Genomic DNA, 26,839 nt, shown 5'->3' on the forward strand with positions numbered 1-26,839 from the left:
GCTTTCTTGTGTTTTAGCGGTCGGGGCGGTGGGATCTTTTCGGTGTGGCACACTTCTCTGTAGACGTCTACCAAGGAGACTCGGAGGGGGGTGTAGCTGTGGTACTTCCGTGGTTTGTCCGAGTTGGGTTCTTCTTTCTTTTTCTGTTCCCGATCCCGATCTCGGAGTGGGTAGGTTGATTCCTTCCTAGAAGAGTCTCTTAGCTGGGAGGTTTCCTCCATGTTGATATATTTTTCCGCCCGCTCCTGCACCTCGTATATGGAGGTCGGGTATCGTTTGGATAGGGATTGGCTAAACGGTCCTTCTTTTAGGCCGTTTGCTAGTCCCATGATGGCTGCTTCAGTGGGCAAGTGTTGTATGTCCAGGCAGGCTTTGTTGAATCGTTCCATGTATTTTCGGAGAGTTTCTTGGTCACCTTGTTTGATCCCGAGTAGACTGGGGGCATGTTTTGTCTTGTCCTTTTGAATAGAGAATATTGTTAGGAATTTTTTGGTTAGGTCTTCGAAGCTGGTGATTGATCTTGGTGGCAGGTTGTCGAACCACTTCATGGCTGACTTGGTGAGAGTGGTGGGGAAGGCTTTGCACCGAATCGCGTCGGAGGCGTCGACTAGGTACATTCTGCTTCTGAAGTTGCTGAGGTGATGACTTGGATCGGTGGTGCCGTCGTAGAGGTCCATATCGGGTGGTTTGAAGTTTCGCGGTACCTTCTCCTTCATGATCTCTTGCGTGAAGGGATCGTGGTTGCCCTCGGTGGTGGTGCCGCGTTCTGTTCGGTCTTTCAGGTTGGCCTCTATTTTCCGCAGTTTTTCTTCTAATTCTCTGCGCTTTCAAGTTTCTCTTCTCAGATCTTGTTCAGTTTCTTTCTGCTTCTTTATGTCCTCTTCGAGTTGTTTTAGTCGGTCTTGTTGTGCCCGGACTGCTTCTAGAATTTCCGAGCTCTTCGCTCTTTCGGAATTTTGTGGATCCTTGTTTGGGAGTGACGTTTTGGGCGATTCTGTTTGTTTCCTCCTGGAGTACGTGGTGATAGAGGGCTGTCCGGTCGTTCTCCGGTGTCAATTTCGTCCTCTTGTTCGGATGCAGCGTGCTCATCGTTGAGAGGGTCGTCCGCCATGGTAGAGGGATGACTTCCAGGTCCCCGGCAACGGCGCCAATGTTCCGAGGGTTTGCCTAAAACGTGCAGCTCGGTCGTCTGGAGAGGCCCGTGGTGGGGGTTCGGTGACCCGAGCTTGGTATGCAGAATGGTTGGTGGTTGTACCTGCAATGACACTCCGATGCTTAAGTTAGCATGGGTCCAAGCAGATATGTGTAGATTTGGAATGAATGCCATACCTGGGTGCTCCAGTGTATTTATAGTAGTTGGCAGTGATCTTCCCTGGATAAGATATTCTTATCTTATCTTATCTTTTGGGAGTTTTATCTTTATCTTTGTGGAACGCCTTTTCCAGGCCTTTTCGGCCTTTAGGTTTGGGCTGCGTTCCTTTTGATGGGCCTTCCTTGCTCTTTGTCCGAGGTCCGACCTTTAGGTGTGAGCTTTAGGATAAGGTCGGACCTCTTGCGAATTTGCCGAGTTGGAGGACCCCGGTCAGGGTATGAACAGGGTTGTTGTAATTGAAGTTCCTTGATTCGTGATTTTGGTTTTCAGTCCTTCTCCAGTTGGAGTGAGTCTGGCAGTGTGTGTTTTGTGAGTATTGGCTTTGATTGGCATTGGTGGATAAGTGATGTTGGTTGTTTATGGTCATGGATTTGCCCTGGTTGAAACTTCTTTGTTCTTGGTATCGGGCCTCCCCCATTCTTAGATAAGAATGAGGTCTCCATGGTGGAAATTTGGCATTCACTGCAGTGGACTGCAGGCCATCAATTTTTCCATCCCTTCGCCCCATGTGTTGCTGTGTTTGATTGTTCAGGTTCGTGGATGCCTTCATTCCTTCAAGTTTCATTACTTCTTTTTCCGAAATTGCATTCTGTGGTTTCTCGCATGAGAGTTGGGTGATGACTCCTTTGTCATTGAAATTTGCAATTCCTTGGGCAGTTGTTGTTGCTTTGAGTAAGCCATCTGAGAAGTAATCCACTGTTTTTCTTGTTTCTGGGGTTAGTCCTTCATAAAAAGCTCGGAAGCCCACCTTATCAATTGCTTTCTTGTATCTTTCCCAGGCCTTGAAAAGTGGTTCTTCCTCCCCTTGTGTGAATAGATGTTCTTCCTCTTTCAGCTGGATGATCTGTCTAGATGAGGTGAATTTGGCCAAAAATTTGGTAACCAAATCATCCCAACTAGTAATACTTCCTTGAGGAAAAGTTTCAAACCATTGTGCAGCTTCACCCTTTAATGAGAAGGGGAATAACAGGATCTTATAAGTGTCATGATCTGAACCATCGGTTTTGACCGCATTACAAGTCTTCAGAAAAGTGGATATGTGCTGCTGAGGATCTTCCGATGGATTTCCGTCATAAGAACAATTGTTCTTGATGAGTGTAATAAGTGGTGGCTTCATGTCATGATACCCCTTTGTCTATAGAAACTCGATTTCCTGTGGTACGCAAACAATCAGGATGACCAAACAACAGCGCGCTTGAGAATTGAGTGCAGTTAATTGAGATAAATTGTTAGCGAGTTAATAGAGGCAATTTCTCAAACAGTTAGTATGTTAGTAAAAAAAAATAAAGAAAAAGTGCTTGATCTAGACCTCCACTTCACTTAATCATTGTCAATCTATTTCAATCCCCGGCAACGGCACCAAAAACTTGATGTGCGGAAAACGATTCGACACAAAACTCACCGGCAAGTGTACCGGGTCGCATCAAGTAATAATAACTCACATGAGTGAGGTCAATCCCACAGGGATTGAAGGATTGAGCAATTTTAGTTTAGTGGTTGATTTAGTCAAGCGAATTAAGTTTTAGTTGAGTGGTCTGTGTTTAACAGAAGCTAAATTGCTTGGAATGTAAAGGGAGAGGGGAGAATTGCAGTAAATTAAAGAGCAGGAAAGTAAACTTGTAGAATCTTAAAGAACAAGAAATTAAATGACTGAAACTTAAAGTGCAAGAAATGTAAATTGCAGTAACTTAAAATGCAAGGAATATAAATTGCTTGAATGTAAAAGGGATTTGAGGAATGGGATCTCAGAATCTAAGCAAAGAGGAACTGAATTGCAACAATTAATAAAGCAGAGATTAAATTAAAAGCAATTAGAGCTCAAACAGTAAGAAAATTAATTGCAGCAGAGGTTCTCAGAAGAACCAAAAGGAAATTTGGATCTCAGGACTCCAGAGACTAGGTAGCAAAGCCTAGATCTCAATTGCCTTCCCAGATCCAAGCTCTCAAAGCAATTGACAAGAAATTGAAGAAGAAGCAGTAAAGGGAATGTAAATGGATTCAATTATGCAGAAGAGAAATTAAAGAGCTCTTGAGTGGAGATTGAGACAGAATTTCCTCAATTCTTAACACCCAAGACTCAAACAAGAGAAATAGAGATGCCCAAGCAAGAACGAGGAAGAAGAGAGATCAATTCTCCTCCCCAATTCTCAGAAATCTCCGTGAAGTCTCTCAAAGAAAAGTTGCAAAATTCAAAGCTCTAAACCAAAAGTGCCAAATTCAAAAGTCAAGTTAAAGGTCCTAATTACATCAAACTAGCTCCTATTTATACACTTTCTATTCTTGGATCTTGGGATTTGAATGGGCTTTTGATTTGGTGAATAAATGAATTAAATTGGATTTTTAATTCAATTTTTGGCCCAAGATCAATTGCTTCCAGGAGGCTGCCCTGCCCTTGCGGAGGGCAGGGCAGAAAATTGATGCGGCTAGCCCATGGTGCGTGCGCGTGGTGCGAGCTTGGTGCGCAGGATGCTGCCCTGCCCTCGCGGAGGGCAGGGCAGAAATTTCTGGTGCGTCATTCTTGATGCCTGTGCGCCAGATTGATGCTGCCGAAGCCTCCTTGGTGTGCCAGAATGGTGCCTTGGTGCGCCACAACAAAATGCTGCCCTGCCCTCGCGGAGGGCAGGGCAGTGTTTCCAAATTGAAGCCCCGTGTTCGATCCTTGAGTAAGCAATGGTGGCTTTTTCTTTGAATTTTTCCTTTTGGAGAGCCCGATACTGCCCTTGTGGAGGGCAGGGCAAGGTTTTTCCTTTCTTTGATCCAAGGCACCATTTTGTGCTCTGCCCTTGTCGTGGGCAGGGCAGAGTTGCCTCTTCTTGGCTTGCTCCCTTATGTTGCCCTCCTAGAGGGCAGTGTGCCCTTGTGGAGGGCAATGCTTGCTTCTTCCATTATGCGCCACACTTCTCCTTCCTTTGACCACGTTTTCTTCTCCTTGGGCCACGCTTTCTTAGTCCACGCTTTTCTCTTTTCTTCTTTTCTTCACCTACAATAAACCAAAACAACCACTCCAAGTATCACTAAATTCACAAGGCTTATAAATCAATTAAAAATCAATTAAATTTAGCTTAAACCTCATGAGTTAACATTAATTTCATGGTGGTTGTTTGATTTAAAGAAGTTATGCATTTTCACTCCAAATCAATTACTTAGGATGCAAGAAAGTGCATAAAGACTAACAAAACAAGTAAAATTAGCTTGAAAATGGGTATATGATGACTTGTCATCACCTAACTTGATTGGGAGTTGATTAAGAGGAGAACCTTGAGTTGGAATACTTAAGTGTTAATCCTAATTGGGAGTTGTTGGCTGACTCTCTAGTCTCCGACTCTAATCCTTTCTTAGGAAAGGATTAGGACGGGAGCGATAGGGTTAGTTGGTTAGCTACTTGACTTTCCCTTATTATATAAGGGATAACCTAGTCGAATAATAACCTTTTATTATTACACTTAGGAAAATTCAACAAGGATAGAACTTCCAATTAATCTCCTCCCGGTCAAGACTTTTAATTGAATTATATAAATTCTCTCGCTAATTTCCGATGATTAAATTCACTATTATTTATTTTTCTGTTTCTCAAACTCAAAAATTTCTTGGAAGACCTCTGACCAATAAGCTGCACCCTTTTGTCAACTCGTTGGGAGACGACCTGGGACTCATACTCCCAGTATTTTTATTCTAAAATTGTGACACCCCTTTTCTAAATTGATGCGCGGAATCTTCATTGGTTAAGAGCTATACTTGCAACACTGTTTTCTCTATAAACTCTTAATCGATAATTTTCCACACGTCAGGCAGTAAAGCTAATTTGACGATGTTCTTAAAAGTGATAAGATTCGAACGTAAGAACTCCTAGTGGCTATGGATTTAAGGGATTCAAAAAAAAGAGTTAAAAAACCCAGATTCAAAAATTTGAATGATAGTTTAGTGATAATATATAGTTCTTTCTGAACTAAAGGAGGGCAATGATATCAGATTTTATGAAAATATATCTAAATTCTTCCGCTCTCTTTCCAGACGCCTTTTCTTTTCTTCTCCGTCTTCCTCCTCCACCTCTCCAATCCATTCTTCCTCCAATCCCCTTACTGAGAAAGTTGCTCGTCCTGAAGAACTTTCTCCTAAACACAATATCTTTGAAGAAGAAGTCTACTTCGAAGATATTAATCAAGCCATTGACAATTGGGAAATACCCAAAATCCCTCAAGATGAGTTATATGTCCCTAATGACAACAAAAGAAAATCAGACTATATCATCAAAATAGCTGAAAACAACATTCCTCTAGGACCGGATTCCGGTGAGGAATTCCATCTTTTGACCAAGCAATCTGTCAGAGGACATGCCCGTCACTACAGATATCTTCACATAGGGTGTGTCCAAGTTGCCGTCAAACCTCTCATCCGAGAAGGATTGAATGCCTCCATCCTCATGTGTCTTAGAGATATCAGACACAATGACTTCCAAGACTCCCTAATTGGAATGGTTGAAACAAGTCTAGGACACGGTCCAGCTTACTTCAACTATTTCCCAAACAAAACTGTCAGCTTGTTAGACGTTAACATTCTTGACTCTCTTTTTTTTTGCAGCTTCCAGCATAGCTCAACGAGGTGCCTCATGTCCTACATATGAAAACCACAAAATATGTATGGGGTGAGAACCGGTGGTTTTTAGCATGGTAATGGTACCCACATAACTAACATATAATCTCCCAGGAAAGCCAAAGGCGATCCTAGAACTTCTGGCAATAAATTCAAACTTAAAACTAAAAGTGAAAATCATAAACAGGGTAGGCTATCTAAGGTTTTCATTTCTGATTTCTTTATAACTTAAGCCCTAATTTTCACCTTCCTCCAATCCTCCAAAGCTTCGGTGCACAGAGAAGCAGTACTGACAAAGAAAACACAAGTAAGATACAAATACAGCAAACAAGACATATAGTAGTGAAGCATGAATATTAATTACGCAAACCCAATAATGCAAAACCAAACAAGACACATAAATGCATATAATGCATGCCTTTCCTACTAGCTGTGAGCTCACGTGTCGGTTACTTTGCCAGAATTTGACACTTCCGGTTGCTAATCCAGATATCGTCCTCTTGAAAACCAGTGGACAGTACACCACCATGAACCCCATCATTGTGAGTGGTACACCACCACAAACCTCGCAAGATCCTCAATTGGAAAAACAACATACACGTGGGCGGTAAACAACCACGATCCTCACAAACATTTCGACACTGGACAAGCGGTAAACCACCACGATCCTTGCCAGGTCAAAGCCCAAGACAATTTCATTTTCAAATTCATTATAAATCATTCATAATAATTCATTATGGTCATATTCATCATATACATATCACATTTCTGTTCTTCTCATTCATAAGTCATTATGTCTGAAGCTTTCTTCACTTCCAAGTTACCCCCTTTTTTTTAGGGTCTAAAGGAGTAAAAGTAGAGATTTAGAGGTTTAAAATCATGTTAAAATCATAAAAATACAGTTTTGCTAAAAACAGGGTCGCGTACGCATGTATATGTCCACGTACGTGCCCCGCATTTTTTTCTCAAAAGCTGTTAAATTATAAAAATCAATTTTATACACCTAACTCTCGACGTTCATAACTTTCTCTACAAAACTTTGATTTTCACAATCTTTAAGCCGTTTTGAAGCTTTTGAAATTATCTTTAATTTGAAATAAACTTTATTCAAATCCAATATCTGAAGCTCTAGTTTTGATCCGTCGATGTTGGTCAAAAGTTCACTCTTTAACAAAAAACACCAAACCTCCTTCTTTTCAAAGTCTCACTTCCAAACCAATATTTCACTCTTTTAAACAACTCAAAGGTATTCCAAATAATTTTATAACTATTCTATCTCTTCTACAACATCCCAAGAGTTAATTTTCATCAATTGCAACCACTCAATTCAAAAATAAAACAACATAACTCATATATATACATACATATTCATCAACGTCACAATTCACAATCTTCATCATCCTCTTCACTCATTATCACAAGCTCATATCAAATTCAATATTCCACCAAACTACTCACATTAACAAGTTCACAACATTCAATATAATCATTATTAATCATGGCACAATATTATCATCATTTACCCATCTCATATACAAGATTAAACATCACAATCATAATGGTATCAACCACAACCTCAAAGTTACTAACCCTCATACATATCAACCAATCTTAATCATCAACATTATTAATAATTCAATCTTATACTTATGGTTAACTAACCTAAGTTTTCACGATACGTTATATTTACAAGAAATCGAAAGCATACCTGGGCCAATTTCTCCTAATACTCGGAACACCTTACAATTCAGTGTTTTCCAAGCTTTCAAGACTCCAAAACCTTACTAAACAGCCCTCTAGCCACCAAAGTTCAATCAAAGCTCCATGTTCTCAATCTGATCCCTACCAAATAACCAATTTCAATCTAACATCACAATTATCACTATAATCAATATGGAGTTCACTATTTCAACATTACACAAAGGGTTTGAGGGTGCTTACCTGACCCTCAGCTCAAGTGAGCTAGATCCAACAATACCCGCAAGTTAATTCGAACCTAAACATCAAAATTACACAAAATTTAACATAATTGTTCATTGAATTTCAAAATTTAAGGGATGAGCAGCTGGGAAAGAGAATGAGACTTACCTATGAAATTGTTCTAATGAATTCATAGAGCTCGATGCGATGGCTGTGTGGCCGCAAATGATGCGGCAATCAAAGCTCGAGTTTAAAAGTTATTTGGATTTGATTGAAGGGTTAGGGTTTATGTCTCACATTCTTTTCCTTCTCAAAGTTTCCAGCGAGTTTGTTGTAATGAGGGAAGAAGATGAGCTGATGCTCATATAAGTTAGTGAATCGGTTAGGCCCTTGGGCCCATTTTGGGTCTGGTTCCAGTTTGGTCTGTTCAGTCCAATTTTAGCCCAAATCTTTTAAAATTAGCGTTAAAATTTATATTTTAATTATTTCTTCCATTCTAAATTATAAAATTTAATTTTATAATTTCTTTAAATAATAATCAATTTATTAGTTAATTATTTACTAATTACTCGGGGTTTACATCCTACCCCCTAACAAAATTTTTCGCCCTAAAATGTTTTGGTTACTAAAGAAAACGGGTGGAAGCACTCTCCTTGGCCTTAACTCCTAGTTTGATCCCAAGTTCCTCACTATGCCTGATGTTTCCAATCCTAAACTTTCAAGTATATAATGCAACCTAGATGAATGTGAAGTTCCTGCTTCAAGCAGAACAAATCCAACTTACATGTCCAGTACCTATGGCTCTCCCTCTCGAACAATTCCTGAACATATGCCCCGGTGCCCCACATCAAAAACATAAACCTATTCCGGCCCTGTACGGCTCATCTGGAGTAGTCTCACCACAGCCTTCCAGTTGCAGCGCCCACTTCATGGAGCAATCTTCCGTGAACGGCTCTTGTTAACCAACTCAGTGAAATTCCTTATCATTTGTGGATATATATAATTGAAGACCTCTCTTCTAAGTCATCTCTCATACTGAGCGCAAACCCACTCTTCAAAACAGCTGGATTTCCTTGGCAAGTCTTTGAGAAATAGCACAAGTCGTTGAATTCCTGGGTATACTCAGCAACGGACCTAACATATCCTTCTACTTCAATTGCGTTAGCTCCAACTCCTTTGCAGTATGAATTACGTGCGAGAAATATTTTCTGTAAAACTCTGTCTCGAACCTGATGCGTGAGCATCTTGTACCCTTTTTCTTATTATTTTCCAACTGTTTTTAGTTAGAGTTTATTTAGTTTTACTTAATTTTAGTGTGAAAATCTTCTTTGGATGCTACTTTGAGTTATTTTAGTATTTTTATGATTTCAGGTAAAATTCGGAGCAATTTAACAGAGTTTGGAGCAAAAAAGAACAAAGCTGGCAGCTCCCCCTTGGGCGCTAAACACCCAAATGGTGTTTAGCGCCAACAAGGGACTTAAGGCCAGAATGCATTAATCCCCTTAAGACGTTAAACGCCCAATATGGCGTTTAACGCTAGCAGTAATCTGAATTCACTCTCTTTGGCATCTCAAGTGGATTTAGCATTTATTAGTTTTATTTTATTTTCTTTTTGTAATTTTATTTACAAACAATATCTTTTAGGTTTAGGATTTATTATTTTAATTTTATTTTTGTATCAAATCAGGTTAGTATAAAAGGGAAAGGATATTTTGTATCTAGGATCTTCTTCTTTAGGCACATTTTTTCAGAACCCTAGTTTTTCTCTGTAAGTCATGAGCAACTAAACCACTTGGTTAAGGTTAAGAGCTCTGTTTAATTCTATATATTAAGATTATTATTCTCCTATTTTAATTAATGTATGGATTTAATTTCAAGGATCATTTTCGTTCTTAATTTTATGAATTTGAGTGGAACGAGAGTATGACCCTAATTCTACTTGAGTTTTTGTGATTCTCGAGTGAGTTATCTCGCTTGAACTACAGCTTGAAAACAAATTTCTCCTAAATTGCTAATTACATAAAGTAATTGGGATATGTGGCATGTAATCCTGTTAGCTTTGAGTAATTAGGGTTTTTATGGCCATAAACTAGTTTTTGAACTTAACCCTCTAATCGGAATAAAGTGGCCACGAGAGTGGTGGTTAATGAAGGTTAGAGGAGGCTAAATCACTAAGAGATTAGGGTTTAGACGATTACAGTTTTCCATGGAATGAATCATACATTTTTAAAATAGTTGGTAAGAACTTTTAATCCGGAAAAGTAAACATCTTCGAAGCCCTAACTATTTTCTCTCACTGTTTTACACCAAATTCATTTATTTGCTTTCTTTACTTACTTGTTTACTGTTTTATGCGTTTCAACCATCAAAATCCCCCTTTTGATTCGCCTAACTAAGTTCAACTGTATAACCATTATTGCTCAGTCCGACAATCCTCGTGGGATCGACCCTCGCTCACCTGAGGTATTACCTGGATGACCTGATGCACTTGTCAGTTAAGCTGTGCGAAATCTTAATTCGTGCACCAAGTTTTTGGCACCGTACCGGGGATTATTTGTGATTGACAACTACTAGTTGTCTGGTTGCTTAGATTTGGTATTTCTTTTAGTTTTGTTTAATTACTTTTCGTTTTAATTTTCAACTTTTAGTTTTGTTTACTTTTCTTTAATTTCTCATTTTAAGTTTGGTGTTCCTTTATATGTTTCTTAATTTCATTTATTTATTCAACCTTTAATTTTCGAATTGATTTTTATTTAGTTGTATTAATTTCAGAAATTAAGTTTGGTGTCCTCTTAGTGATTTTTCCTTTAAAATTTTTGAAAACATTAGCCTTAGTCTTTGCTTAATTTGCAAATTAGTAACCTAATTTCTCTTAATTATTTTCAAAAACTTATGGTTCATTTCCCGTTTTTCTTTATTCTAATTCTGTTACACAGGATACTTCACAGGGAATCCTCTACACTCTGACGTAGAGATTCCCATTTCTCTTTGTTCTCTATTTGTGTGTGCAGAAATAGCGAGAGTTCACTATGGATCCAAATGGTAATGTACAACTTAGAAGAACCCTGGTCCCCTACACGGCTCCCACTCCTGATTTCTATGGAAGGAGTATTAGTGTGCCTCCTGTTACAGTAGATGATTTTGAGCTCAACCCATAGCTGATCATTCTAGTGCAACAAATCTGCCAGTTTCATAGACTTTCGCAAGAAGATCCTAACATGTTCATCTCTAACTTTCTGAGGATTTGTGATACTGTAAAGACCAATAGAGAGTAGACCAAAAGGTTTATAAGATAATGCTCTTCCTATTTGCTGTGAGGGATTGAGCAAGGGAGTGGCTTGATGTTCAACCCAAGGAGAGCTTGAACACTTGGAATAAAGTAGTCAACAGGTTCTTTGCCCTGCAGAGATTGACTAAGTTGAGGACAGCTTTTCATACCTTTAGACAAGGAGAGAGCGAATCCCTATATAATGCTTGGGAGAGGTATAAGCCGATGCTCAGGAAGTTCCCTCCTATATGTTCTCAAATTGAATCAGGGTACATATTTTTTATGAAGGACTCTCTGATATGGCCAGAATGTCTCTGGACAATTCTGCGGGTTATTCGTTGCACATGAAGAAGACACCTGAGGAGGCCAATGAGATCATTGAGATTGTTGTTAATAACCAATACTTATACTCATCTGAGAGGACTCCGGTAAGGAAGGGAGCTCTGTAAGTGGATATCGTAAATACAATTCTTGCTCAGAACAAGCTTCTAGTTCAACAGAGGAGTCTTGTCACTCAACACTTGAGTGGCGTGCAGAGTCTAGTTTCAAAGATTCAGAGCGCTGATGAGTGGATATTTTATACGCTTTTTTATATCATTTCATATAGTTTTCATTATATTTTATTTAAGTTTTATTATATTTTCATAGGTTTGAGTGCAAAATTCATATTTTTGGATTCTACTTTGAATTTGTGTGTTTTATGATAATTTCAGGTATTTTCTGGCTGAAATTGAGGACCTTTGGAAAAAGTTTGATTCAAAAACAGAGAAAAGACTGCAGATGTTGTCAGGATCTGACCTCTATGCACTCGAAGGAGCATTTCTGGAGGTAGAGAAGTCCAAATGGCACACTCTTCATGGCATTGGAAAGCTAATATCCATGGCTTTCCAGAAATATATAATAGTTTATACTTTGCTTTGGAAATGAATGCCCAAAACTGGCATTCAACGCCAGCCACCAGCCCCATTCCTAGCATCCAACGTCCAGAAGGGAGTAGCTGGCGTCCAACGCCCATTCAGGAGTCCAAAGCTGGTGTTGGACACCCAAAAGGGAGCATTAGCTCGTGGCTTCACTCAAGATCAGCCCAAACACTCAGTAAGTGGGCACGTAAAATGGATTTTTGCACTACAAGACTAGTTTATCTTATTTCTGTAATTCTTAGTTACCATATTAGTATATATAGACAATAGTCCACCCTTGTTAAGGACTCTTGCCCACTTTTAAATTCGAACATTACCTTTTGTAAGCTATGAGTCACTAACCTCCTAAGGTTAAGGTTAGAAGCTCTACTGATTCTTATGGATTAATAATATCACTATTCTATTTCAATCTATGCTTGATTCTATTCTAATATGTATCTTTGTATTCATCCTAATGGATTGGGAGTATAACTTGACCGTCATCCCTATTCACATGGGTTCTTACGAGTCCTTGACGGGATAGTACTGAACCACAAGCTTGATTATACATCTCTTAGATGGCTAATCCACAGCTTCGTTGGGTACTTGGAGACATAAGTGCAGCCGAGATGTGAGGCGATTAGGGCCTTTGTGGTATAGGCTAGAACTAAAGGAGTAGCATTCTCTTATCTAAAAGATTCAATCTTGTTTGTGGAGTTTTAAGTAGGATCACCAAGGGAATGGACTGCTAGAGCTTCACCCCTGTTCAGATTGGATGATCACTGACCCGGTATTTGATCTGTAGTAGAGGAGATTAATAACTGCTGACCCGACATTAATCATATACAGTGTGCCATGGAATGAATCAATCAGAAGTTGGAGTAAATGGTGAAAAAAGTTCATCCATAAGAAAGAAGCGTCTTCGAAGCCTCAACCATTCTTATACTATTGATTTCACACCTATCTAGTAACGTTTTATTTATTTATCTGTTTTATGCGTTTTCTCGTGACAACTATATTTTCTATCTGCCTGACTAAGATCGGCAAGGTATCTGGTGCACGAAATTGTGATCACACTTTTCACAACTCCGCCCAACTAACCAGCAAGTGCACTGGGTCATCCAAGTAATACCTTACGTGAGTAAGGGTCGATCCCACAGAGATTGTCGGCTTGAAGCAAGCTATGGTCATCTTGTAAATCTCAGTCAAGCAAATTCAAATGGTTATAAGGTATTGATAATTAAAAGATAAATAAAATGTAAAATAAGATAGGGATACTTATGTAATTCATTGGTGGGAATTTTAGATAAGCGTTTGGAGATGCTTTATTGCTCCTGAACCTCTGCTTTCCTATTGTCTTCATCCAATCATGTGTGCTCTCTTCCATGGCAAGTTGTATGATCCTCTCAGTGAAAATGGACCGGCTACAGTCTCTGTACGACTAATCAACTGTCAGATTTTTCGTCTCGGATGAACAATACCAGGCACAGCTACCGCAGGGCTAATCATCTGTCGATTCTCACTAGCGTCGGAATAAGAACCATTGATCCTTTTGCACACTGTCACTGCATCCAACATTTGCAAGTTTGAAGCTCCTCGCTGTCATCCCTTCCCAGATCCTACTCAGAATACCAAAGACAAGGTTTAGACTTTTCGGATCTCAGGAATGCTGTCTAGTGTTCTAGCCTATACCACGAAGATCCTAATCTCAGATTCAGATGCTCTGTTGTCAGGAGAGACAATGTGAATCGTTGATTAGAGACCCAAGTGAATATACTCCGGCTGTCATCCAATGACTACGTTTAACATCATGTAGACCGCTTTATGGTTGTCAAGCACGCAGATCTTGGCTAAGCGAGTACTGAAGATAGTGGGTGATTGTCACAGGTCACCCCTTCAGTCTGACTTAACTAAATTAAGTACAAGAGTATATCTTGGAGAAGAAGTAGGCATGAATTGAATGAAAAACTATAGTACTTGCATTAATTCATGAGGAACAGCAGAGCTCCTCACCTTAATCTGTGAGGTGTAGAAACTCTACAGTTGAAAATACATAAGAACAAAATGGTCTGGGCATGGCCAAATGGCCAGCCTCCAAAAAAAGTTTGAAGAACTCCCAAAAGGTCAAAGACTCAAATACAATAGTAAAAAGTGCTATTTATACTAAACTAGTAAACTAGGTCTACAGAAGATGAGTAGATAGTGCAAAAATCCACTTTCAGGGCCCACTTGGTGTGTGTTTGGGCTGAGCCTTGAAGCTTTCACGTGCATAGACCATCCTTGGAGTTAAACGCCAGCTTGGGTGCCAGTTTGGGCGTTTAACTCCAGCTTTGGTGCCAGTTCTGGCATTTTATGCCAGAAAAGGGTCTCTGGTGGGCGTTTGGACACCAGTTTGGGCCATCAAATCTAGGGCAAAGTAAAGACTATTATACATTGCTGGAAATCCCAAGATGTCTACTTTCCAACACAATTGAGAGCGCGCCAATTGGGTATTTGCTGCTCCAGAAAATCTACTTCGAGTGTAGGAGGGTCAGAATCCAACAGCATCTGCAGTCCTTTCTCAACCTCTGAATCATATTTTTGCTCAGGTCCCTTAATTTCAGCCAGAAAATATCTGAAATCACAGAAAAACACACAAACTCATAGTAAAGTCCAGAAATGTGATTTTTGCATAAAAACTAATAAAAATATACTAAAAAGTAACTAAAACATACTAAAAACTACCTAAAATCAATGCCAAAAAGCGTATAAATTATCCGCTCATCACAACACCAAACTTAAATTGTTGCTTGTCCCCAAGCAACTAGAAACAAAATAGGATAAAAAGAAGAGAATATACAATAATTCCCAAAATATTAATGAAGCTTAGTTCTAATTAGATGAGCGGGACTTGTAGCTTTTTGCTTCTGAACAGTTTTGGCTTCTCACTTTATCCCTTGAAGTTCAAAATGATTGGCATCCATAGGAACTCAGAATTCAGATAGTGTTATTGATTCTCCTAGTTCAGTATGTTGATTCTTGAACATAGCTACTTATGAGTCTTGGCCGTGACCCTAAGCATCTTGTTTTCCAGTATTACCACCGGATACATAAATGCCACAAACACATAACTGGGTGAACCTTTTCAGATTGTGACTCAGCTTTGCTAGAGTCCCCAGTTAGAGGTGTCCAGAGTTCTTAGGCATACTCTTGCTTTGGATCACGACTTTAACCACTCAGTCTCAAGCTTTTCACTTGGACCTTCATGACACAAACACATGGTTAGGGACAGCTTGAATTAGCCGCTTAGGCCAGGATTTTATTACTTTGGGCCCTCCTATCCACTGATGCTCAAAGCCTTGGATTCTTTTCACCCTTGCCTTTTAGTTTAAAGGGTTACTGGCTTTTTTCTCTTGCCTTTTGGTTTAAAGAGCTATTGGCTTTTTCTGCTTGCTTTTTCTTTTTCTTTTTTTTTCTTTATTTTTTTCGCCCTTTTTTTCGCAAGCTTTGTATTTTTCACTGCTTTTTCTTGCTTCAAGAATCAATTTTATGATTTTTTAGATTATCAATAATATTTCTCTTTTTCATTATTCTTTCAAGAGCCAACAATTTTAACATTCATAAACTTCACTATAAAAAATATGCACTGTTCAAGTATTCATTCAGAAAACAAAAAGTATTGCCACCACATCAAAATAATTAAACTAATTTCAAGATAGAATTCAAAATTCATGTATTTCTTGTTCTTTTGCAATTAGAAACATTTTCCATTTAAGAAGGGTGAAGGATTTATGGGATATTCATAACTTCAAGGCATAGACACTAGACACTAATAATCATGTAATAAAGACACAAACATAGACAAAACATAAAGCATAAAAATCGAAAAACAGAAAAATAAGAACAAGGAAATTAAAGAACGGGTCCACCTTAGTGATGGCGACTAGTTCTTCTTCTTGAAGATCCTATGGAGTGCTTGAGCTCCTCAATATCTCTTTCTTGCCTTTGTTGTTCCTCCCTCATGGCTCTTTGGTCCTCTCTAATTTCATGGAGGATAATGGAGTGCTCTTGGTGCTCCATCCTTAGTTGCTCCATAACTCAAATCTCCTAAAGAGGTGTTAAGTTGCTCCCAATAGTTGTGTGGAGAAAAATGCATCCTTTGAGGCATCTCAAGGATTTCTTAGTGAGGAATCTCCTCATGCTTTTGTTGAGGTCCATGAGTGGGCTCTCTTGTTTGCTCTATCCTCTTTTAAGTGATGGGCTTTTGAGATAAATCTCTCCATCTCCCATGACTCAGAGTTGGAAGCAACTGCCTTTCCTTTCCTTTTTCTAGAGGTTTCTCCGGCCTTAGGTTCCATTAATGGTTATGGAAAAACAAAAAGCAACTCTTTTTTCCACATCAAACTTAAAAGGTTTGCTCGTCCTCAAGCAAAAGAAGAAAGAAAAGAGGAGGAGAAGAAGAAATGGAGGAGATGTAGGTGTATTTATAGGGTAATAGAGAGAGAGGGGATCCGTGTGAGAATGGGTGGGTTTGGGAGGGAGATGGTTTGAATTTAAATGGGTGGGGGTAGGTGAGTTGTAAGATGGAAATAGTTGATGGATGTGAGTAGTGAAGAGATTATGGAAAGGTGTGAAGATGAGTGAGAGTGAGTTGGGGTAGGTAGGGATTCTGTGCCATCCACAGATCCGGAGGTGTCAAGGATTTCTCATCCCTGCACCTTTCTGGCATTTAAACACCCTCTGTGTGGCATTTCTGGCATTAAACGCCAGGCTGATGCCCCTTTCTGGCGTTAAACGCCAGTCTAACTGCCAGTTCTGGCGTTTAACGCCCAGAATGCTGCCAAACTAGGCGTTAAACACCCAATCTACTACCTTTACTGGCGTTTAACGCCAGCCAGACACCAGACACCCTTTTTTAGCATTAAACGCCAGTCTGTGTGCCATTTCTAGCGTTTAACGCCCAGAATGGTGCTAGACTGGGCGTTAAACGCCCAATTTGCTATCCTTACTGGCGTTTAAATGCCAGTAAGCTCGTCCTCCAGGGTGTGCTATTTTTTATGCTATTTTTGATTTTGCTTTAATTCTGCAGCTATTTTTGTGACTCTACAAGATCATCAACTTAAAGAAAACATAGACTAATACTAGAAAATAAAAATGAGAAAGTGATTAATACAGATAAATAAGATTGGGTTGCCTCCCAATAAGCGCTTCTTTAATGTCAATAGCTTGACAGAAAACTCTTACAGAGCTTCACAGGTGCTCAAAGTATGATTGTGGCCTCCCAACACCAAACTTAGAAGTTGAGTGTGGGGGCTTTGTCTGAATCTGTATTGAGAGAAGCTTTTCATGCTTCTTCTCCATGTCTACAAAAGAAGATCCTTGAGTCTTGAACACAAGGTAGTCCACATTCAATTGAAGGACTAACTCTCCTCTGTCTACATCAATCACAGCCCTTGTTGTGGCTAGGAAGGGTCTTCCAAGGATGATGGATTCATCCTCATCCTTCTCAGTGTCTAGGATTATAAGTCAGCAGGGACGTAAAGGCCTTCAACTTTTACTAAGACATCCTCTACAAGTTCATATGCCTATTTTATTGATTTGTCTGCCATCTCTAGTGAGATTCTTGCAGCTTGTACCTCAAAGATCCCTAGTTTCTCCTTTACAGAGAGTGGCATGAGGTTGATACTTGACTCCAAGTCACACAGAGCCTTTTCAAAGGTCATAGTGCCTATGGTGCAAGGTATTAAGAACTTTCCGAGATCCAGTTTCTTTTGAGGTAATGTCTGCTGAATCCATATATTCAGTTCATTGATGAGCAATGGAGATTCATCCTCCCAAGTCTCATTACCAAATAACTTGGCATTCAGCTTCATGATTGCTCCTGGATACTGAGCAACTTGCTCTTCAACAATGTCTTCACCCTCTTCAGAGGAAGAATATTTATCAGAGCTCATGAATGGCAACAGTAAGTTCAGTGGAATCTCTATGGTCTCTGTATGAGCCTCAAATTCCTTTGGTTCCTCAATAGGGAACTCCTTATTGATCAGTAGACGTCCCTTGAGGTCTTCCTCACTGGGAATCACTACCTTTTCACTCTCTCCAGGTTCGGCCATTTTGGTTATAGTTATGGCCTTGCACTCTCTTTTGGGATTCTCTTCTGTATTGCTTGGGAGAGTACTAGGAGGAGTTTCAGTAACTCTTTTACTCAGCTGACCCACTTGTGCCTCCAAATTTCTGATGGAAGACCTTGTTTCATTCATGAAACTGAGGGTGGTTTTAAATAGATCAGAGACTATGTTTGCTAAGCCAGAGAGGCTCTACTCAGAATTCTCTGTCTGTTGTTGAAAAGATGATGGAAAAGACTTGCTATTGCCAAACCTATTTCTCCCACCATTATTATTATTGAAGCCTTGTTGAGGCTTCTGTTGATCCTTCCATGAGAAATTTGGATGATTCCTCCATAAAGGATTATAGGTGTTTCTATAGGATTCTTCCATGTAATTCACCTATTCCATTGCAGGATTTTCAAGGTCATAAGTTTCTCCTTCAGATGAGGCTTCTTTAGCACTACTAGATGCAGCTTGCAATCCAATTAGATTCTGACAAATCATATTGACTTGCTGAGTCAATATTTTGTTCTGAGCCAATATGACATTCAGAGTATCAATCTCAAAAACTCATTTCTTATGAGTCATCCCATTATTCACAGGATTTCTTTTAGAAGTGTTCATGAACTAGTTATTTGTAACCATCTCAATGAGTTCTTGGGCTTCTACAGGGGTTTTCAAATGATGGGATCCACCAGCGGAATGGTCCAATGACATCTTAGACAACTCAGACAGACCATCATAGAATATGCATACGATGATCCATTCTGGAAGCATGTCAGAAGGACACCTTTTGGTTAATTGCTTGTATCTTTCCCAAGCTTCATAGAGGGATTCACCTTCCTTCTGTTTGAAGGTTTGGACTTCCACTCTAAGCTTGCTCATATTTTGAGGTGGAAAGAATTTGGTCAAGAAAGCATTGACTAACTTGTCCCAAGAGTTCAGGCTTTCTCTAGGTTGTGAGTCCAACCATGTTCTAGCTCTGTCTCTTACAACAAAGGGGAAAAGCATAAGTCTATAGACCTTAGGATCAACCCCATTGGTCTTAACAGTATCACAGATTTGCAAGAATTCAGCTAAGAACTAATGAGGATCTTCTGATGGAAGTCCATGAAACTTGCAATTCTGCTGCATTAGAGAAACTAATTGAGGCTTAAGCTCAAAGTTGTTTGCTCCAATGGCAGGAATTGAGATGCTTCTTCCATAAAAGTTGGAAGTTGGTGCAGTATAGTCACCAAGCATCTTCCTTGCATCTCTAGCATTGTTGTTGGGTTTGGCTGCCATGTCTGCTTCTTTTTCGAAATTCTCTGTAAGGTCCTCTCCGGAGTGTTGTACTTTAGCTTCTCTTAGCTTATTTTTCAGAGTCCTTTCAGGTTCAGGATCAGCTTCAACAAAAATGTTCTATCTCTGTTTCTGCTCATATGAAAAAGAAGAGAACAAAAGGGAGTAGTGGAATCCTCTATGTCACAGTATAGAGATTCCTTGATGTGTCAGAGGAAAAGGAGTAGAAGAATGAGAAGAGAGAGGAGGTGAGTTCGAAAATTTTTTTAGATGAGTAGAGGAGAAATGTTAGCAATTAAATAAAATAAATAGAAAGAGATGAGAGAGAAAGAGTTTTCAAAAATTTAAAAGAAATAACATAAAATTAGAATTTAAAATAATTAGTTAATTAAAAAGATTTTTTGAAAAAGGGGTTAGTGATTTTCGAAAATTGGAAGTGAAAAAGTGGTTAGGTGGTTTTGAAAAAGATAAGGAATAGTAATTAGTTGAAAAAGATTTGAAAATAATTTTGAAAAGATAAGAAGTTAGAAAAAGATTTTGAAATCAAAATTTTAAAAAGATATGATTGAAAAAGATTAGATTTTAAAAAGATATGATTGAAAAGATATGATTGAAAAATATTTGATTTTTAAAAAGATATGATTGAAATGATACGGTTGAAAAAGATTTGAATTTTTTTAAATATGGTTGAAAAGAAAATTAAAAAGGGAATTAAAAAGATTTGATTTTTAAAATTGATGACTTGACTAACAAGAAACTAAAAGATATGATTCTAGAATTCAAAGATTGAACCTTTCTTAACAAGAAAGTAACAAACTTGCAATTTTTTTGAATCAAAACATTAATTGTTAGCAAGGATTTTTTAAAATGTGGAAAGATAAGATTTAAAATTATGAATTAATACATGAAAATTTGAAAAAAAATTGAATTTGAAACGAAATTACCTTCCCTGTGTTATCCTGGCGTTAAACGCCCAGGATGCTATCCATTCTGTCGTTTAACGCACAGAATGCTGCCTCTTTGGGCGTTTAACACCCAAGCAGATACCCTGGCTGGTGTTTAACACCAGAATTCCTTCCTTACTGGGCATTTTTCTAAATGCCCAGCTTTTTCTCTGTGATTCCTCTGCTGTATGTTTTGAATCTTTATTTCTCTATATTATTTACTTGAAAAGAGATATTTTTGATTTTTTGAATTTTTAATGAAGAGAGAGAAAAACAACAAAATGAAATAAAACATAAAAATGCAAGATCAAAACAAGTAATGCATGCAAGGACACTTTGAATATCAAGATGAACACCAAGAACACTTTGAAGATCATGATGAACATCAAGGACATATTTTTGAAAATTTTTAAGAAAAGAAAGATATGCAAGACACCAAACTTAGAAATTTTTAATGTTTAGACACTATGGATTTGAAAATGCATATGAAAAACAAGAAAAGACACAAAACAGGAGAAGTTAAAGATCAGAACAAGGAAAATCATCAAGAACAACTTGAAGATCAATGAAGAACACAATGCATGAAATTTTTTTATCAAAAATAAAACTAAAATTACCCAATCTAAGTAATAAGATGAACTGTCAGTTGTCCAAACTCGAACAATCCCCGGCAACAGTGCCAAAAACTTGGTGCACGAAATTGTGATCACACTTTTCACAACTCCGCACAACTAACCAGCAAGTGCAATGGGTCGTCCAAGTAACACCTTACGTGAGTAAAGGTCGATCCCATGGAGATTTCCAGCTTGAAGCAAGCTATGGTCATCTTGTAAATCTCAGTCAGGCGGATTCAAATGGTTATAAGGTATTGATAATTAAAAGATAAATAAAATGTAAAATAAGATAGGGATACTTATGTAATTCATTGGTGGGAATTTCAGATAAGCGTTTGGAGATGCTTTGTTGCTCCTGAACCTCTGCTTTTCTATTGTCTTCATCCAATCATGCGTGCTCCCTTCCATGGCAAGCTGTATGATCCTCTCAGTGAAAATGGTCCGGCTACGGTCTCTATACAGCTAATCAACTGTCGGATTTCTCATCTAGGATGAAAAATACCAGGCACAGCTACCGCAGGGCTAATCATCTGTCGGTTCTCACTAGCGTCGGAATAAGATCCATTGATCCTTTTGCATACTGTCACTGCACCCAACATTCGCGAGTTTGAATCTCCTCGCAATCATCCCTTCCCAGATCCTACTTGGAATACCACAAACAAGGTTTAGACTTTTCGGATCTCAAGAATGCTATCTAGTGTTCTAGCCTATACCACAAAGATCCTAATCTCAGATTCAGATGCTCTGTTGTCAGGAGAGACGATGTGAATCATTGATTAGAGACCCAAGAGAATATACTCCGACTGTCGTCCAATGACTACGTTGAACATCATGTAGACCGCTTTATCGTTGTCAGGCACGCGGATCTTGGCTAAGCGAGTACTGAAGATAGTGGGTGATTGTCACAGGTCACCCATTCAGTCTGACTTAACTGAATTAAGTGCAAGAGTATATCTTGGAGAAGAAGTAGGCGTGAATTGAATGAAAAACCATAGTACTTGCATTAATTCATGAGGAACAACAGAGCTCCTCACCTTACTCTTTGAGGTGTAGAAACTCCACCATTGAAAATACATAAGAACAAAATGGTCTGGGCATGGCCAAAATGGCCAGCCTCCAAAAAGGGTTCGAAGAACTCCCAAAAGTTAGAAGACTCGAATACAATAGTAAAAAATGCTATTTATACTAAACTAGTAAACTAGGTTTACAGAAGATGAGTAGATAGTGCAGAAATCCACTTTCGGGGCCCACTTGGTGTGTGTTTGGGCTGAGCCTTGAAGCTTTCACGTGCATAGGCCATCCTTGGAGTTAAACACCAGCTTGGGTGCCAGTTTGGGCGTTTAACTCCAGCTTTGGTGCCAGTTCTGGCGTTTTATGCTTGAAAAGGGTCTCTGGTGGGCATTTCGACACCAGTTTGGGCCATCAAATCTCAAGCAAAGTATGGACTATTATACATTTCTGGAAAGCCCAAGATATCTACTTTCCAACGCAATTGAGACCGCGCCAATTGGGCTTCTATAACTCCAGAAAATACACTTCGAGTGTAGGAGGGTCAGAATCCAATAGCATCTGCAGTCCTTTCTCAGCCTCTGAATCAGATTTTTGCTCAGGTCCCTCAATTTCAGCCAGAAAATACCTGAAATCATAGAAAAATGCACAAACTCATAGTAAAGTCTAAAAATGTGATTTTTGCATAAAAACTAATAAAAATATACTAAAAAGTAACTAAAACATACTAAAAACTACCTAAAAACAATGCCAAAAAGCGTATAAATTATCCGCTCATCAGTGTCCATTGCTTGCTCAAATCAACAATCTCCATGGGATCGACCCTAACTCACTTGAGGTATTACTTGGATGACCCGGAGCGCTTGCCGGTCTATCTGTGCAAAATTTGCAGAGTCGGTTTCGTGCACCAAGTGCCTCCCCAGATGTTCCATATGAGATGCGTGGTAGCTCCTCTCATGGTGAAACTTGCAACTATGATCACTATACCCATGAGGAGGTTAATTACATGGGAAGTTTCTCCAGACGTACTGATAGTATTTCTTTTTCTCAGAATTTTAACTAAGGAGGGAAGAATCAGCAACTGGCTTATGCCAGCAGCTCTCAGAGTACCCCTGACCTAGCGTCCATGTTTGCAAAACTTGCAAAGAGCCAACAAAGCTTTATATAGGAAATCCGAGCCTCCCTCAAGGACCTCCAGATGCAAATAAACTAGAAAGACCAACAAACACCTGAACAAAACCCATCTAGCATTATGGCCCCCGAATACAGATAGGAATGTCAGGCAATTCGATTGAGGAGTGGCAAGATATTAGTCACTCAACATCAGAGCAATAAGGAACGGGGTGAAAAAGAGACACTAGAGAGCGAAATTGCAAAAACCAAGGATGCTACCAAGGGCGCTAAATGCCCAGCAGGGAGCACCATGGGCGCTAAACGCACAGAGAAGGGGGCACTAGACACCATTGAAGATTCAAAGAATGTTCCTCCTAGGCACCTTGATAATCTCTTTCTGGTCAGTCTTGACACTCATCCTACACTACCCAAGGCCCCAGAGTACAAGGCCAAATTACCATACCCTCAGAAATTTCAGAAAGCAGAAAAGGACAAGAAATTCTCCAAGTTTTTAGAAGTCTTTCGAAAGCTTGAAATCAATATCCCCTTTGCAGAAGCCCTTGAACAAATGCCTCTATACGCCAAGTTCATGAAGGAGATGTTGAGCAACAAAAGGGATTAGAAGGAAGTAGAGACAGTGGTACTCACTAAGGAATGTAGTGCAATCATCCAGAGGAATATTCCTGAGAAACTGCAGGATCTCGGGAGTTTTGTGATTCATTGTACCATTGGAAACACCCTTATTCGGAAAGCCTTATGTGATCTTGGAGCAAACATCAACCTCATGCTACTATCATTCATGAGGAAGCTCCAAATTGAGGAAGTGAAGCCTACCCATATTTATCTTCAGCTGGTTGACCGTTCTATCAAATTCCCCTTTGAAGTGGTGGAAAATCTACTTGTGAAAGTCGGGTCTTTTATCTTCCCTGCTATCTTTGTGATATTGGATATAGAAGAGGACAAGAATGCATCCATTATTCTTGGAAGACTCTTCTTAGTCACAAGAAGAGCTATTATAGATGTACAGAAGGGTGATGTAACTCTGAGAGTCAATGAAGAGTAGATTGTGCTAAACGTTTTAGAGGTTTTACAACATCTGGATGATTCTGAAGGATGCATGAGGGTTGACATCATTGAACCTTTGATTGAAGAAGTGTTCGAAGCTGGAAAACCTGAAGATGATCTGGACGCTTCCCTTGAAGACACTTTGCTTGAAGTTGATGAGCCAGTACCTCAGAGGGATAAGCTTTGCACGCCTAATACTGAGGAAGGACCTCCTAAACTTGAGTTAAAGCCTTTGCCTCCATCCTTGAAATATACATTCCTAGATGACAAGGACACTTATCCAGTGATCATAAGTTCTTCCCTAAGATAGGAGGAAGAGGAGGCGCTAATTCAGGTGCTCAAGAGTCACAAAATAGCTCTTAGATGGACCATTAGTGATTTAAAAAGGATCCCTCTAACCTAGTGTATGCACAACATCTTGCTTAAGGATGATGCTAAACATGTTGTGAAACCACAGAGGCGACTGAATCCAACCATGAAAGAGGTGGTTTCGAAGGAAGTTATGAAGGGAGGCATGACAGTAATTCAAAATGAAAGGAATGAGCTTATCCCCACAAGAACTGTCACAGGATGGCTCATGTGTATTGACTACAGGAGGCTCAATAATGCTACAAGGAAAGACCACTTCCCCTTACCTTTCGTTGATCAGATGCTTGAGAGGCTAACCGGCCATGCCTTCTATTGCTTTTTAGATAGATACTCTGGCTATAATCAGATTGTAGTAGACCCTCAAGACTAGGAGAAGACGGCGTTCACTTGTCCCTTTGGAGTATTTGCCTACCAGAGGATGCCGTTTGAACTCTGTAATACCCTAGCAACTTTTCAAAGGTGTATGCTTGGTGCACGAAATTGTGATCAATACTTTTCAAAACATAAACAATCCCCCGTAATGGCTCCAAAGACTTGGTGCTCACTACCATGGCATAAACACAACTTCGCACAACTAACCAGCAAGTGCACTGGGTCGTCCAAGTAATAAACCTTACGCGAGTAAGGGTCGATCCCACGGAGATTGGTGGTATGAAGCAAGCTATGGTCATCTTGTAAATCTCAGTCAGGCAGACTCAAATGGGTATGGTGATGAACGAAAATAACATAAAAGATAAAGATAGAGATACTTATGTATATCATTGGTGAGAGCTTCAGATAAGCGAATGAAGATGCCTTCCCTTCCGTCTCTCTGCTTTCCTAATGTCTTCATCCAATCCTTCTTACTCCTTTCCATGGCAAGCTTGTGTAGGGTTTCACCGTTGTCAATGGCTACCTCCCATCCTCTCAGTGAAAACTAATGCTCACGCACTCTGTCACAGTACGGCTAATCACCGGTTGGTTCCCTCCCCTACTGGAATAGAATCCCTCTTTTGCATCTGTCACTAACGCCCAGCAGGTTACAAGTTTGAAGCACGTCACAGTCATTCAATCATTGAATCCTACTCAGAATACCACAGACAAGGTTAGACCTTCCGGATTCTCTTGAATGCCGCCATTAGTTCTTGCCTATACCACGAAGACACCGATTAAAGAATCCAAGAGATATTCACTAAGCCTCAAATGCTTGTAGAACAAGAATGGTTGTCAGTCACCTTGTTCATGAGTGAGAATGATGATGAGTGTCACAGATCATCACATTCATCAAGTTGAAGAACAAGTGATATCTTGGTAAAAGAACAAGCGGAATTGAATGGAAGAACAATAGTAATTGCATTAATACTCGAGGTACAGCAGAGCTCCACACCTTAATCTATGGTGTGTAGAAACTCCACCGTTGAAAATACATAAGAACAAGGTCTAGGCATGGCCGAATGGCCAGCCTCCCAAAGTGAGTTCAATCATCAAAACATGATCAAAAGACTCTCTATGATCTAAGAACTAGATGTCCAAAGATTTCAAAAAATACAATAGTAAAAGGTCCTACTTATAGAAAACTAGTAGCCTAAGGTGTACAAAGATGAGTAAATGACATAAAAATCCACTTTCGGGCCCACTTGGTGTGTGCTTGGGCTGAGCAATGAAGCATTTTCGTGTAGAGACTCTTCTTGGAGTTAAACGCCAGCTTTTATGCCAGTTTGGGCGTTTAACTCCCATTTAGGTGCCAGTTCCGGCGTTTAACGCTGGAATTTCTTGAGGTGACTTTGAACGCCGGTTTGGGCCATCAAATCTTGGGCAAAGTATGGACTATCATATATTGCTGGAAAGCCCAGGATGTCTACTTTTCAACGCCGTTGAGAGCGCGCCAATTGGGCTTCTGTAGCTCCAGAAAATCCACTTCGAGGGCAGGGAGGTCAGAATCCAACAGCATCTGCAGTCCTTTTCAGTCTCTGAATCAGATTTTTGCTCAGGTCCCTCAATTTCAGCCAGAAAATACCTGAAATCACAGAAAAACACACAAACTCATAGTAAAGTCCAGAAAAGTGAATTTTAACTAAAAACTAATAAAAATATACTAAGAACTCAACTAAAACTACTAAAAACATACTAAAAACAATGCCAAAAAGCGTACAAATTATCCGCTCATCACAACACCAAACTTAAATTGTTGCTTGTCCCCAAGCAACTAAAGATCAAATAAGATAAAAAGAAGAGAATATGCAATGAACTCCAAAAACATCTATGAAGATCAGTATTAATTAGATGAGCGGGGCTTTTAGCTTTTTGCCTCTGAATAGTTTTGGCATCTCA

At 39.4% G+C, this 26,839-nt stretch overlaps 1 non-coding gene across 1 annotated transcript; it reads left to right on the forward strand.

Moving 5' to 3' along the window:
• The first annotated feature begins 18,906 nt into the window (after window positions 1–18,906).
• Window positions 18,907–19,014, forward strand: LOC130972414 (small nucleolar RNA R71). The gene has a single exon (XR_009083584.1). It is a non-coding gene; the product is annotated as a small nucleolar RNA R71 (small nucleolar RNA).
• The last annotated feature ends 7,825 nt before the right edge of the window (window positions 19,015–26,839 follow it).

Source organism: Arachis stenosperma, chromosome 3 (genome assembly GCF_014773155.1).
Source record: "Arachis stenosperma cultivar V10309 chromosome 3, arast.V10309.gnm1.PFL2, whole genome shotgun sequence".
Classification (NCBI taxonomy): Eukaryota; Viridiplantae; Streptophyta; class Magnoliopsida; order Fabales; family Fabaceae; genus Arachis; species Arachis stenosperma.